This window comes from Anopheles darlingi, chromosome 2 (genome assembly GCF_943734745.1).
Source record: "Anopheles darlingi chromosome 2, idAnoDarlMG_H_01, whole genome shotgun sequence".
NCBI classification, from domain to species: Eukaryota; Metazoa; Arthropoda; class Insecta; order Diptera; family Culicidae; genus Anopheles; species Anopheles darlingi.
Window position 1 is genome coordinate 36,376,903 of NC_064874.1, and position 12,500 is coordinate 36,389,402.

At 50.7% G+C, this 12,500-nt stretch overlaps 2 protein-coding genes across 8 annotated transcripts in view; one reads left to right on the forward strand and one right to left on the reverse strand.

The window, feature by feature from the left end:
• Positions 1-12,500, reverse strand: part of LOC125950262 (dedicator of cytokinesis protein 3) — a 60,430-nt gene that overhangs the window by 32,690 nt on the left and 15,240 nt on the right. The gene's annotated exons all lie outside the window — the stretch shown is intronic.
• The window catches only part of LOC125950293 (innexin inx3), an 11,895-nt gene continuing 5,755 nt past the window's right edge, over positions 6,361-12,500 (forward strand). Inside the window, exon 1 of one of the 3 annotated variants that reach the window (XM_049678156.1) lies at positions 6,361-6,838. The gene's annotated coding sequence lies outside the window, so the exon portion shown is untranslated. The remainder of the gene's footprint in view (positions 6,839-12,500) is intronic. The other 2 variants (XM_049678154.1, XM_049678157.1) reach the window with 2 other exon arrangements.

Sequence of the window (12,500 nt, forward strand, 5' to 3'; positions counted from 1 at the left end):
AACACGCTCAATTCATTTGCATCTTTGCGTGATAATAATCATAATCATTTGTAACCGATGAATGAAATATGAGAGGAAACATCGAAGGCAGTCTGTCGTGCCACAGATGGTGGGAAGGGGTGGCGACTATGTTCCCGATCGCGTTGACGATTATTGATCGATGTGAAGTGAAGGGCAGCCGGGTTCGTCGATTGTCATTCGCTACCAGTGAAACCAGGAGCTGAATTGACGAGTTTGACTTTCTTGTGCCTTTAACCGACAGTGGGGGATCTCCTTAAAATGTTGCACATAATCGAGTGCTCCTTCGTCCGCGTCCGCGCACCGGCGGCAGCGTGTCATTGACAAACGATCGCCTGTGGCTTGAAGGTTGATGTAGCGATGCCCTTCCCCAAACCGGACAGCCAGCCAGCCCTGCCGTCAAAAGGTGAAACACTTTACTTCAACTTCGTCCGAAACGAAACCCCCTCGGGGGGGCCGGGGAGGTGCAGGGGAGAGCTGGTACGCGAAATTGCTTGGCAAAAACTTGCCCAGTCTGGCTCGCCACTTGGCTTGACTTTCCAAGATCCAACAGCCTGGACCAGAGCCGCCACTGCAACGTGACATAAAACGAGCCTCTGCTGTCGAGAGAGATCGAGAAAGGATCTCGATCGGCTTCATTATTCAGTCACCGTCACAGGTTTCTCCTTCTTTCGCGAGCGCAGCGCAGAGGCAGAAGCGAAACTACGGTAACTACCGTATTTAGCCCTTTTTTTTGTTACCAGCTTGGTCGACCACCAGAGCCGAGCCGAGGTGAAGCTGAAGGTTTACTTTATATGGCCACGGTGCCCTTGCAACGCACTCTGATGATGTGGATGTGGTTTCAGCTTATGATGCTGCCGATGCTGCGCTCCCGTGGCTGCTACCATCTTGCGGCGTTTCGGCGCGTTGCTATGCAGCAGCAACAGCCACGTAACAGCATCTTTCTCGACCACCAAAGGCCGTGTCTAGTGTTAAACCGAACCGATCCAACCGGCTGGAATGTTTTTTTAATCTCTCGCCCCGCCGATCGGAAAGCGGTGGCCAAGCTTCCTGCGCTGAATCCTGCGGAAGCATCGCGATCGAACCGCTGTTTGCCCCTCTTCTCTTTCAATCTCGCTCCCTCCTTCTCTCTTTCTCTGATGCTTCTGATTTGGTTTTAAAATGGCAGCAAAATTCGCACCAAAAATTCCATTCCTTCTTCGCTTCTGCCTCGTCCGATCGCCGTGATGCTCTTGGTAGCAGTAACCTCCCATACCGGCAGCAGGGGAGGCAGCGGGAGTTAAACGAGGTCGATCTGTACGTCAGAGAGCAGGACCAAACCACCATCACGCGGGCTCACCTCTGATGCCATTCCGTTCGCTCGCTCGTTCGCTCGCTTGCTCGCTGGAGGATGATGCACGGCGCATTTTGCCAGCAGCCAGCCAGCCAGCACACGGCCGGTGTGGTTGTGGTCTGGATCTCGCGCTCGGTACCATCGGAACGCTGCGATGTAAAGAAGTTCGCGACGGCCGCATATATATATTCGCACAACACGCGCACCACGGCGATGATCGTGAGGGGATGGGGTCATGCTGGAGGTGAAACTTGTTCGCTGAAACTGGCTCCTCGGTGGCTGGACGGTGCGGAGGAAGTGGACGGGATGATGGAAGGAGGAGTTAGTGACTCTCTGGGGCTGCAGCAATAAAGCCACCATTTTCTCGCTCAATCGCTTTCAACTCTCGTACACGCTTGGCCTCTCCTGGCGAACGCGAGCGCACACACCAGCCCTTTGGTCAACACTGCAAAAAGGAATCAACGGCCGAGGGACGAGGATCGTTTAAACTTCCCCCGAGGCGGGGGGCCTCTTACACACGCACACACACACGAGCTAGCAGCAGCAGCAGCATCGGCAATTGTATCTCCGTATCTCTCTTTCCAACTCGTCCGCCTCAAATGGTTCCTCTGCTTTGGCTCTGGCCCATCGCGGGCACATCCGCGAGCTGTTTGACTTTTGCCTGGATAACGAATTGCGAATTCCACTCGTCCCGTCTGCTGCCGGTGGTCCTATCCGTACCGCGAACCATCCAGATGAAGTTGGCATAGCAGCAGCAGCAGCGGCAGCAGCAGCAGCAATAGCAGTAGCAGCACAACGACGACATTCAAAGTCAGGTCCACGGCAAACCGAATGCAAATGACTCCTGTAGCCGTAGGCCTCCACCAATACGGAGGTTTTAATGCAAAATTCTTGATACAGCGGACACTACATCATGCACGATGATATAGCGGCCGAGGAGTTGCACATCGCATATTATACACCTTAAATCCTAACTCCATTTTGTATTCAGTCATTCGTGAATATAGGTTAAATTGGATTGTTTTGTAATAGGACCAAGATCTACAGCAACAGTACAAACAAAAGTTGATCGATCAAGCCACATTCACCGGCCTTAGCGACCGAGAACGATACAGGGATCCGGCTTGGTTAATTGGATAATTTTATAGACAACTCTTGTCTCTCGCACATGTCGCGACCGAGATGAATTTATGCGCCAGCGAAACACACTTGGCACACATACAAACACCAGCAATCCACCTCTCTCTCTCTCTCTCTCTCTCTCTCCCTCTCCACGGCACCGTGTGTCTGCCGGCGACCACCATCCAGCAATCCACTTTGCATGCACTTATCCAATATCACGCTCGCTGGAGGTTGGGGGGGAGGGGGTTGGGGAGGGTTCCTTTTAATGTGTTACTTCATTTCCACAAACACACCACATGGCAACTCGTGATCTTGTGGTCCACTCTGTGATGCTGTGGGCTTTTTTTCTTCAACAAACTTCCCTGCGGCATCTGGGGTAGTAGTAGCGGTTCTCCAACCAACTCCAAGTACAACGGTTGACACAAGACACATACCTTGAGCTGTTTGCGGTTTCTTCGAAAAAAATCCCCCACTATACACTACTCGCCGTACGTGTCTGTGTGTGTATGTGACTTGAAAAGTGGGTAATTAAATTCAACACCCAATGTCACTCGAAGAGTGCTCGAGGAGGATCATCGATCATGCCCCGTATGTTAGAGATAGAGAGTGGAGCGAGCATGCGAAAGTCTTCGTCGTCCAAGGGGAACTGTCGTGGAGTAAAAGGAAAGGGGGATAGAGGAGAGGGAATAAAAATAAATAAAAACAACAACACATTTATGTCCCCTTGCCGATGCCGCTATGCGCGGCTAAGACAGGCAAAGGAAAGGGATAGAGGTGGGGGTCAGCTGTGGACCGAGTAAACATTTCGCAGAAACTTCATGCAAATGAATCCCAGTCTGGCTGTCGCCGCCACCGCCAGATTGTGGCAAATATCGAGGACACTCGAAAGTTTTTGCACGATCACACAACGATCCCTGACACCGCCAAACAAGAAAGCCAGAAGGCCAATCGGCGCCTCCGTTGCAAAGTGTTCATTTATGATATTCAAAATGGAAACATCTGTTCTGAAAGTATGATCACACATTTCCAAACCCCGTTTAAACACTAAATCCTCTCACAGCTGTTCACTCGTCAAAGGGCAATTCAACGATCCAAGGGTCAACGCGATCGTGTCAAAGCGGTCATCGAAGGCTATCGGCGATCGCCCTCCACTCAACGGGCGTCCCGCGTCGCATGTTTTGCGTTCACGAACATTGCTAACCTCAATCTCGAGCGTATTGGCAAGGGGTTTTTTTTTTTGTACATTTTGCAAACCCTACGCAAAACAGGCGCAACGCAAAATGGCAATTCACCTCAACGGCCATGCGATCGTGGCGCACCAGTCCTCGGAGCACCGCGTTCCGCGATCACCAACACGGTTTTTGCAAGCGCAGCACCAATGATTTCACCAACGTGCCCTCCTCTACCTGTATCGCGCAGGAGCATAAATGGCAACGTCATCAAAATTAAATCGTCCATTCCGCGGTCATTTTCAGGCGAAATCAAAACGAAACAGGGAATGCAAAGGGTTGAACTGGGACAGAAAAGGGGAGAGAGGGAGGAGCTGTGTCCAGCGTAACAATAATAAGAAGAGAACCATCGCTAGACAGTGCGGACGAGTGGAGGTGAGAGATAATTGCCACCTTCGTCTCGTTGCACGTCACCATGAAGAGAACGGTCCCGGCAAATAGCTTAATGTACGTTTTAAGTTTGATCCCCTCACTGGCACTGCTTTCTGTCTCCTCTATCTGTTGAGAAGGCCTCTAATCATGCTGATTGTAATAACATACAGCAGCATCTAAAGTATGACTGTTTCGATGCGGTTTTTTGGTGTGCGGTGAAGCGGTGGGACAGTTGGGATAAATAGAACCGCACAGCCGCGCACGAGACATCACTAATGCCGCGATTGATGACGTGTCTCGATTGTCTCGTGACTTGTAGCTTCGGGTACCTCCGGATGCAACCTTTGGAACAGGATGGAAGGAACATTCTTTACTGCGAATACGGTGACTAATGCTAGCGCAATTTGGTGAGAACCTGAATCAGGAATAGCACGAGAGGGCCAAATTTGAATGAATGCCGCAAATAAAACCAACATTCCCAAACCACTAGGCAAGCAGTAGAGTTTGCTTTTGTTGGCAGATTGTCTCAGTCTCAACAGTAATATCTACCAACGAGCGATCACTCGCCAACACCTTGAACCACAACTCATTAGCTTATGAAAGAGCTCGGTGTGCGATCTTTGAACCAAGAGCTATGAATCAGACAGAAAGAAGCAACACAAAGAGTGACCAACATGACAAACACGTTTCCTACAATCCTATCCCTAGCGAACGGAATCTGTTGTGCCGAGCACAACCCCCCATAAAACCGAGAAGACATAACTTTCTCCACCAACTGGTCACCCACTCTCAAATGACACGCTGCTCAGTCTAAAACACACATATTTTGGAAACCAACAACCTCGGTGACGATCGAGACGCAATGATGATGAAATATTTCAAATACTTTGCATCCCAAACGCCGTCGCGATCGTCATCTGCACGGTCCATACCAGCGTTCGTCCGGTGACCCTGGGTGTCTTCCCCTTTTCCTAATCGGCTAATCAAAAGAGATGAGAACTAAATTTCAAACTTCCTTCGATGCGGCTCGCACCGCTTCCTGCGCCAACCGTCCGCTTACGCACCACACAGACACGTGATCGCGGTGGTGTCGTTTGTTAGTGAATGGAACGAAATTAAAGACAAAAAAATCCGAAAAAGGTTCTAGGTCTAGCACGGATAGACCAAACTAACCAAAAACAAAACCACAAGCGAAGAAGAAAAAGAACGAAACACAAACTGCTGGAGCATGGAGAAGAAACATGCTCAACGAAATTCGATTCATGCTACCGGTGTTGCGGATAAACCTGAGCGATCGCGCACGGTGGCAACGAAGGAACGCATGGCGATAGCGCCGCCATGGATCGTACTCTCCTCCCCGACCGTTCTCGGCCCCATCATCACGCCTTTCGGTCACCGTACACCTCAGCGTAGGGCGAGCAAACCACGATCGCGGGGTTGCCGGAGACACGATCGCACCATGGATCGCGTCTCGAGCCGGGCTGATGTATAGGTTGGCTACTATTGATACGGCCCACTTTCGTGGGGACTTCCCAACCCTTTTCTCACCGCCAGCCCCCAGCTAAGCACACGCATCTACGCGCACGCACGCATTATGTGTCATGATTTTTGATGCTTTTCTTCTCCATTCTTCCTTCTTTTTATATGCTTTGTTCCAACCAACAGTACGATCGGACGCACGATCGGAAGCTTTTTGGTGGCGACGTCGTCGGAGACAGACAGACAGAGAGAGAGAGAATGAGAGCGTTCAAGATCGAGAGAGTGAGAGAACGACCAGACATTCAATGCGATCTCCATGTCGCGGACCGATCCGATCACGCATACAAAACCGGTCGCGATCGGGCCTGCGATCCTCACCCTTGCAGACCGTCGATTTCAACCACGAAAACGAACGTGGGAAACGCTACGCGGGTGAGATGATGGCGGGACGAGCAAAGAAAGCTAAGGAATTCCAGCTCGACAGGCTGCACGCATACAGATACTCGCGTCCAGCCGCCGTGGTGAGGCCAGTAGGGAAGCTTGCGCGGAGGACAGCCAGGGGGGTTCTCTTAAGCGACAAGATAACTCCGTTGAACGCTCTCATCTCGTCGCCATGGACAACGCTCGTGGCATCACAGGATGTGTGTGCGGGCACGTTCGCTAGTATTTGTGACGAGTTGGTGAGACGACGCGCTGGAAAACGAGCCGTTCGGCGTGCGTACGTTCGTTCGTTCGTTTCCCTCCAGCAGAGAAGGGTCAAAATGAACCGCTCAATCGGGGCGAAATGAACGTCGGAGTTCCGGGCGTCGGAGTTGCCCTTCTCTGTGTGTGAATCGTCGACGCGTCGCGCATTTCCATTTTAACTCTCGAGCTCGAGGGGGCTTGTCACCGTAGTTGCGTTCGTCGTTCCGGAGGAGTGGAATGACATTATTGCTGGTGCGTGTCACTCCGTCGCCGTCGATCATCTCGTCGTGATCGAGAGTACACACCCTCGTCTTCACCCGGTCCGGGGATTGTGTTAAAAGTTTGTTTTCAAACGGGAACGTGCACGCGTGCGTGCGTGTGTGCGTGTTTCTGTGTGTTCGTTCGGCGGTGCGTACTGGTGTGCGGACGCTGCTAATCCGTTAATCTCAACCGTCGGTAGATCGTTCCTCTCGCTGCTGCTGGTGGTAGCCACAGCAGCATCAGAAAACCGTACATCATCGACGTGGTCGTTCATCGCGCGGTTAATTTGTTAAAACGTTTCATCAGTTCCACGTTTGACGTCTTCGATTCATCTAAGTAGGTACATGGCAACCTCCATAATTCTGTCTCAACCATCGTCGTGACCATCGGCTATACACTCTCTGGCTGTTGTTTGGCTGTCCTACCCTCTCCGCTTGTGTGCCCTTCTCGCTGTCTCTTTTCGGTTCCTAACGCTCTCTTGCCCGGTCTGCTAATGAAGGAATTATGTTCGGCTATGCTACGCCGAGCGCACCACGCCACGGCTCAATGCCAGATGCGCCACATCTGTCTCCTAGACTGCAAAATACATAGCAGCAGCCGAAGCAGCAGCGGCAACAACAGTGACAGAAGCAGCGGCAGCATCGTTTCCTAAATTAAGATCATCCAGTAGCGCGCTGGTACATCATCATTCGTGACAAGTTTCGTGTTTCCACTTCAAGTGTCCCAACCGTCCCGCACTCGAGTGTTTGCGTTTCAAGTGCACGTGGTGATGGTTCGTTCATTGCTAAGTAAATTTGAACCAAAAAGTTCTTCATAATCAGCTGACATCAAGCGGTGTGCCTAGAAAAAAAAATCCGTAAGAGAATAAGTCGTGACAATTGGAAAAAATGTGTCTGGTGTTAAACATGATGCGAGCAGAGTTATCCGTACCTGGCCGGGCGTTTCAAATCTTCTTCATCCATTATGCTATTTCCACCTCGTTCCTTTTTTATGTGATTGTGTTGTCGGGGTCGTTGTCACGAATTTAGTGTACCAAAATTGTCATGGTTTTTGTATTGGAGTAGAAAACAAAATTCAAACGATTCTGTAAGTCAGAACACAGTGCAGTGATGGATCCCAGTAGCTTGGAAGCCTATTGTAACCCAAACCCCAGCAGACGCACAGCATACTCGTTCAGTTCATTTGTGTTTGTGCGATTTAAGCGGTGTGTCTTCTTTCGTTCAGGTTGCCCAGGTGCCCAGGATGCTACAGCTGTTGACCAAAGTTTTAATGAAAGCGCACCATCGTAGGAGTAAAGAGAAAGAATGCCCAGTGCATTCTCTTCGATGAATGGTTGTTTCCCCCGGCAGGGGGTAGTGGTGTGACGATGTGAATCACCTCCTACGAGAACACCCTCGATCGCTCACGAAGACTCTGTTTGGTGTGGTGCTTGAGAATGTGTCCGTCGAGGAGCCTGAGCTCGAGCGGCGGTAAACGCAGCGAACCGTGCCGAACGAGAACCAACAACGATGAGGACAGGTTTTTGGTTTCCTCCATCCCTCTCTTTCCCTCTCTTTGGCGATGGAAAACATTTTTTTGAGCCAACAAACACACAGCCTACTATTTTATGAACGAAACGTGCTCCGATGCTCGAGAAAGGCAGCGGCAACGATGATATTGCCTTAGCTACCTGGTGGGCCTGCTACAACGAACGAACGAACGAACGAACGACCGACCGACCGAACAACGGCAAACCCACTCGATATGTGCTCAACCACTAACACATTGACACACTGACGACGCCGCACGGACAACTATACCACTTCTTGTCGCCCATCGCACACCACCGGGGACAAGGACGACCACGCAGGACGACTCTCGCCCCAGTCACACCGTATACAGAACCCTCTCAAAGGACTCAAACGAAGGGGAAAGCGATGACCCCGTCGGCCTAGGGAACCGGAGCTGCATTAGATGATGCGCGGTAGTAGGTAGTGGTGGTGCGGATGATGAAATCGATGCGCACCGCGCGTTGCCTGCTATGATAAAATGGCGTCTCGGCTGCCTGTGCCCCAGGGGTTCCCTGTGTTTTCGGTCAATCAAATCCTTTGTCATATGGCCGGATGCACGCACGCACACAAACACAGACCAAGTGAACACCGACAGTTTCCAAGCCCTGCGGACCGGTCTATATGCTCACCGGGTTGAATGATGAAATCTGTAACAAAAATTGCGAAAAAGTCCCATATACCTGGCACACCTGGGGGAACATAATTTCCAAAGGCCAAAGGACGGGTACAGTTTATTGTCACGTTTAAGCCCTGCAGCGCCGTGACGCGTCGCTCGGCTCTAATTTAGGCCGATATTGAGTCTCGATACGAACGAGCGGAGACTCGAACCAGCAGACGTTGGTTCTTGTTGGTTCATAGCATTTACGACGAATGTCGCCAACCATCGGCTAATGATGGCTGGATGAATTGGATTGATATATGTGCAAAAGAGCGACACGCATGACATTCACCAGCCCTGATGAATGCAGTTTTCTGCTGGTACAATGTCGCATGTCGATGATAAATGAGGAATTTCTACCAATCACCATCATCTCCCCCATGCAGGGCTTCTCCAAGTGTATTGCATCCATCTAGCGCTGTCTGCCAGCTGCTTTGCATTTGACACACTTTGGCCTAACCTCGTGTAGACGAGCCGAGATATATCGAGAAGCGTCGCCGACGACGACGACGACGACGACTACGACTTGTGTACCATCATCATCCTCAACATCACCATAACGACCAGCGGGCGAGATCTTGTGCTCGTGCGGTAGCAAGAGCACGTACTAACCGGGAGGATCGTGTTGGGCATCTCTTTCATTTGTCATCCTTTCAGTATGATGGCAAGGGAGGCAGTTAAAGTTGACAATTTACACTAGGCTCCAAACAAGCAACGCGTTGGGATTGTAATTATTATCTCAGGGTGCTACTACTGGCCCCGGCCTCTGTCGCACGCGTCGTGGCGCTTTCTAAGTGCATTTCCACGAGCGAAATTGCACACCACCCGGCCCGCACACCGGTGTCGACGCCCCGGGTTATGACAGACTAATGATTAGCGACAAGCAGCGAAATGGGTTGTGCGCAATCAGCACCACCTTGCCAACCTACTAGTGCGAACGGACGAGCCACATGCAAACGTCATCGAAAACACATTCCCACTACACAAGCTACCAGCAGCAGTTCACAAACACGTATTTCGTAGAATCGGAATCGGAATGTGATGCCCTGTGGCCTGTGGCCGTTGACAACTTCGGCTCTGGCTGGTTGGAAAATGGAATGCACCATACCGCATTAACCCTTAAAACACTGACGACTGTGTTCCGATGCACCGATGCACGATCATCAAGAAACACGCCCCGGGTTGTGGTTTATGTTTTATGTTCTCTGACCGGAACAGAAAGCAGCAGAGTGGGAGACAGAAGGAGAATAAGAAAATCCAACAAGAAAGCAAGTTGTTTGTTTCCAACGAAAAATGCAAAACAGTGGACAAGGCGTGCAGCTAAATCTTTGCCATCCAAGCGTCGGAACATGGCTCGAGACGTGCACTCGGGCGTCGCCAACGTCGATCTTCGAAGCAGTCAAAGCAACCAACGCAAACATGTGGCAATATTTGTTTAGCTTTGTTCTGTTGCATCAGCCCTGGACAAGATCGTCGTTGTGTGCTGGCTGGTTTGGTTGGTTCGACTGGCTACGTCAGATTACAGACCCTGTCACCCCCAACCGCCGGTTACTTGTTTCACAGAACACATCGTAGCGTTTGTCTTCAGCAAGCGACTGGAGAGGTGGGGGCCAGTCGTATTAAAAATAAATGTCTCGAGACAACGAGAGGTCAAACCAGCTGACAGAACCAGCTGCAGCAGCTCAAAGAGTCAAAGACGGCCTTTTTTTGTCCTGGGGAATGAATTATGATTAGGAAGCACGCGCCCACTCATCTCTTGATTTTGAGAATAGACTCTTATCCTCGTCGTGGCGTCTCGTTTATGCCAGAGCTGTTTAGCTATGCAGCAACTATTCGTCCTCTTGGTGCGGCTTACGCGGTAGCCCACAGAATGGTCTCGTATCGGATTACCGAAACGGATTGCTGCTCCCGATGCTTCCGAAGAACATGGATGATCCCGAAGGGCCAACACAAAGAGTCAGAGAGAGAGAGAGAGAGATAGAGAGAGAGAGATCGCAGAATCCATTGGTACCATATGCACGCGTGTGCTATGCTGCTGCCAGTGCTTTAGCTGAGCTGGTACGGATGCTGTGATCACGAGCTGCATTCCACCAGCTCGGTACCCGTTTATCTCTGCAGGATCCCCCCTGCAGCAAAACGGTGCTTGTTCTTCTCTTTCTCATCGTGTGCTCTTCTGGGTGCAAAAGGGCAATGGAAGGCGGACGGAACGCCATAAAAGGAATGTTTGGTAGAAGGAGCCAAGCGGACCGAGCACAGAGGGCTACTAAATGATTTATCGCTGCATCCCAGCAATACAACACAGCGCCACACGCACACATCGATTGGGATACACAGACATAGACACTCAGACTCTGGGCAAGATTCCGGTTCGGCGGCGGCGGTTGTTGTCGAAGACGAAGATGCCGATACATGTATATGCATTGGAAATGAAGGAACGATCGATAAAACCCGACAGGGCCAACGAGCCCACGAGAGATACATTTGGTGAAGCGAGAAAGGCAAGAAACAGGAATGGACAGAGAAGGAAACCGAACACGAACGGCATCATAAGCGGCAGAAGCCAGGGGAAGCATAAGAGCACATGAACACGCGAACGCAACAACAGAACAGCGACCATCTTCCCTGCTCCATCCTGTCGATGTCGAAAGGGTGGTTGCGACGGTCGCCATATTGTCATGCTGCTTAACGATCATGTTTAACGAAGCCCATCTGTAGCAACCAGCACCGCGCGTACAGGTTTTGCCTAAACCGAATGTTGATCACATCTCCCCACGATCACATAGTTGTTGCACCGCGAACAGCATCGAGCATATTATGCTTGATTTTCGAGCTGCGCTCCGGAATCACCACCAATGGCTCCGAAGTCCAGCATACATGGCCAATAGAAACGCATCAAGTTATATGTAACCGCAAACGGCTGTGTGTGTGTTCTACTCGATTCTTACATTCTTCTGCGATAGGACGCTAGTTCCAACATCGTCGATTATGCGCACCCTTGGGCGACCTCCATACGTCCATGCGTGCATGCGCTCGGTCAGAGTAACAGCGATAACCTTTTCAATCATACCGGGATATAGCCTTCGCTCGTTCGTCACCGAATGAGGCCGCTTGCCATGATAGGATTGCCATTAGGAAATCATTAATATGTTGAGTACAATCCACCTCAAACATGCCTTCAGACGCTAACTGCAATCGCAATCATAATTGGATTGATTTCAAGCGACCACAGGCATGGTTCCCGATAATACCGGAAGCATTGGGGCGCCCTTAACGCTGGAAGACTCTTATCGGAACGTTTGCTTCCTTGTTTTCTCTGTCTCACTTTCTCTCTGGTTAGTCAATGTTGATTCATTTCATTGCGTCTGCTTATCAAACACATTTTGACGGCAGAGGAAAACGTGGCTTTCTTTGATTCTCACACTCCCGGAGGCAATTGCAGAAGCATCACATGGGCAGCTCCGGACGCTGCTAATTGGACTGCAAATTGCAAACCCACCGTTCTCAATTGCCGGCGAGATGCATTGTTTTCTGCGTTACATAAAGCATGTTTGAACAGACAGAATATACGCGCACCGGTGGAGAAGATCTATGGCCGCTGCCATAGCACGCTGGCACAGCGAGAAAAAAAACCATATTTGGGCGGCGCGGGAACAGGCGACTGATAAGTCCCGCGGTCCCTACACCTTCATATGGGTTCGGGTTCTATTCTTCCGTCTACAAACAAAGCGGCACATGAATTTATGGCATCCTGAAGCTGGTCAGCTGCTGTGGCACTGTGGTTTTTTTGGTGTTTG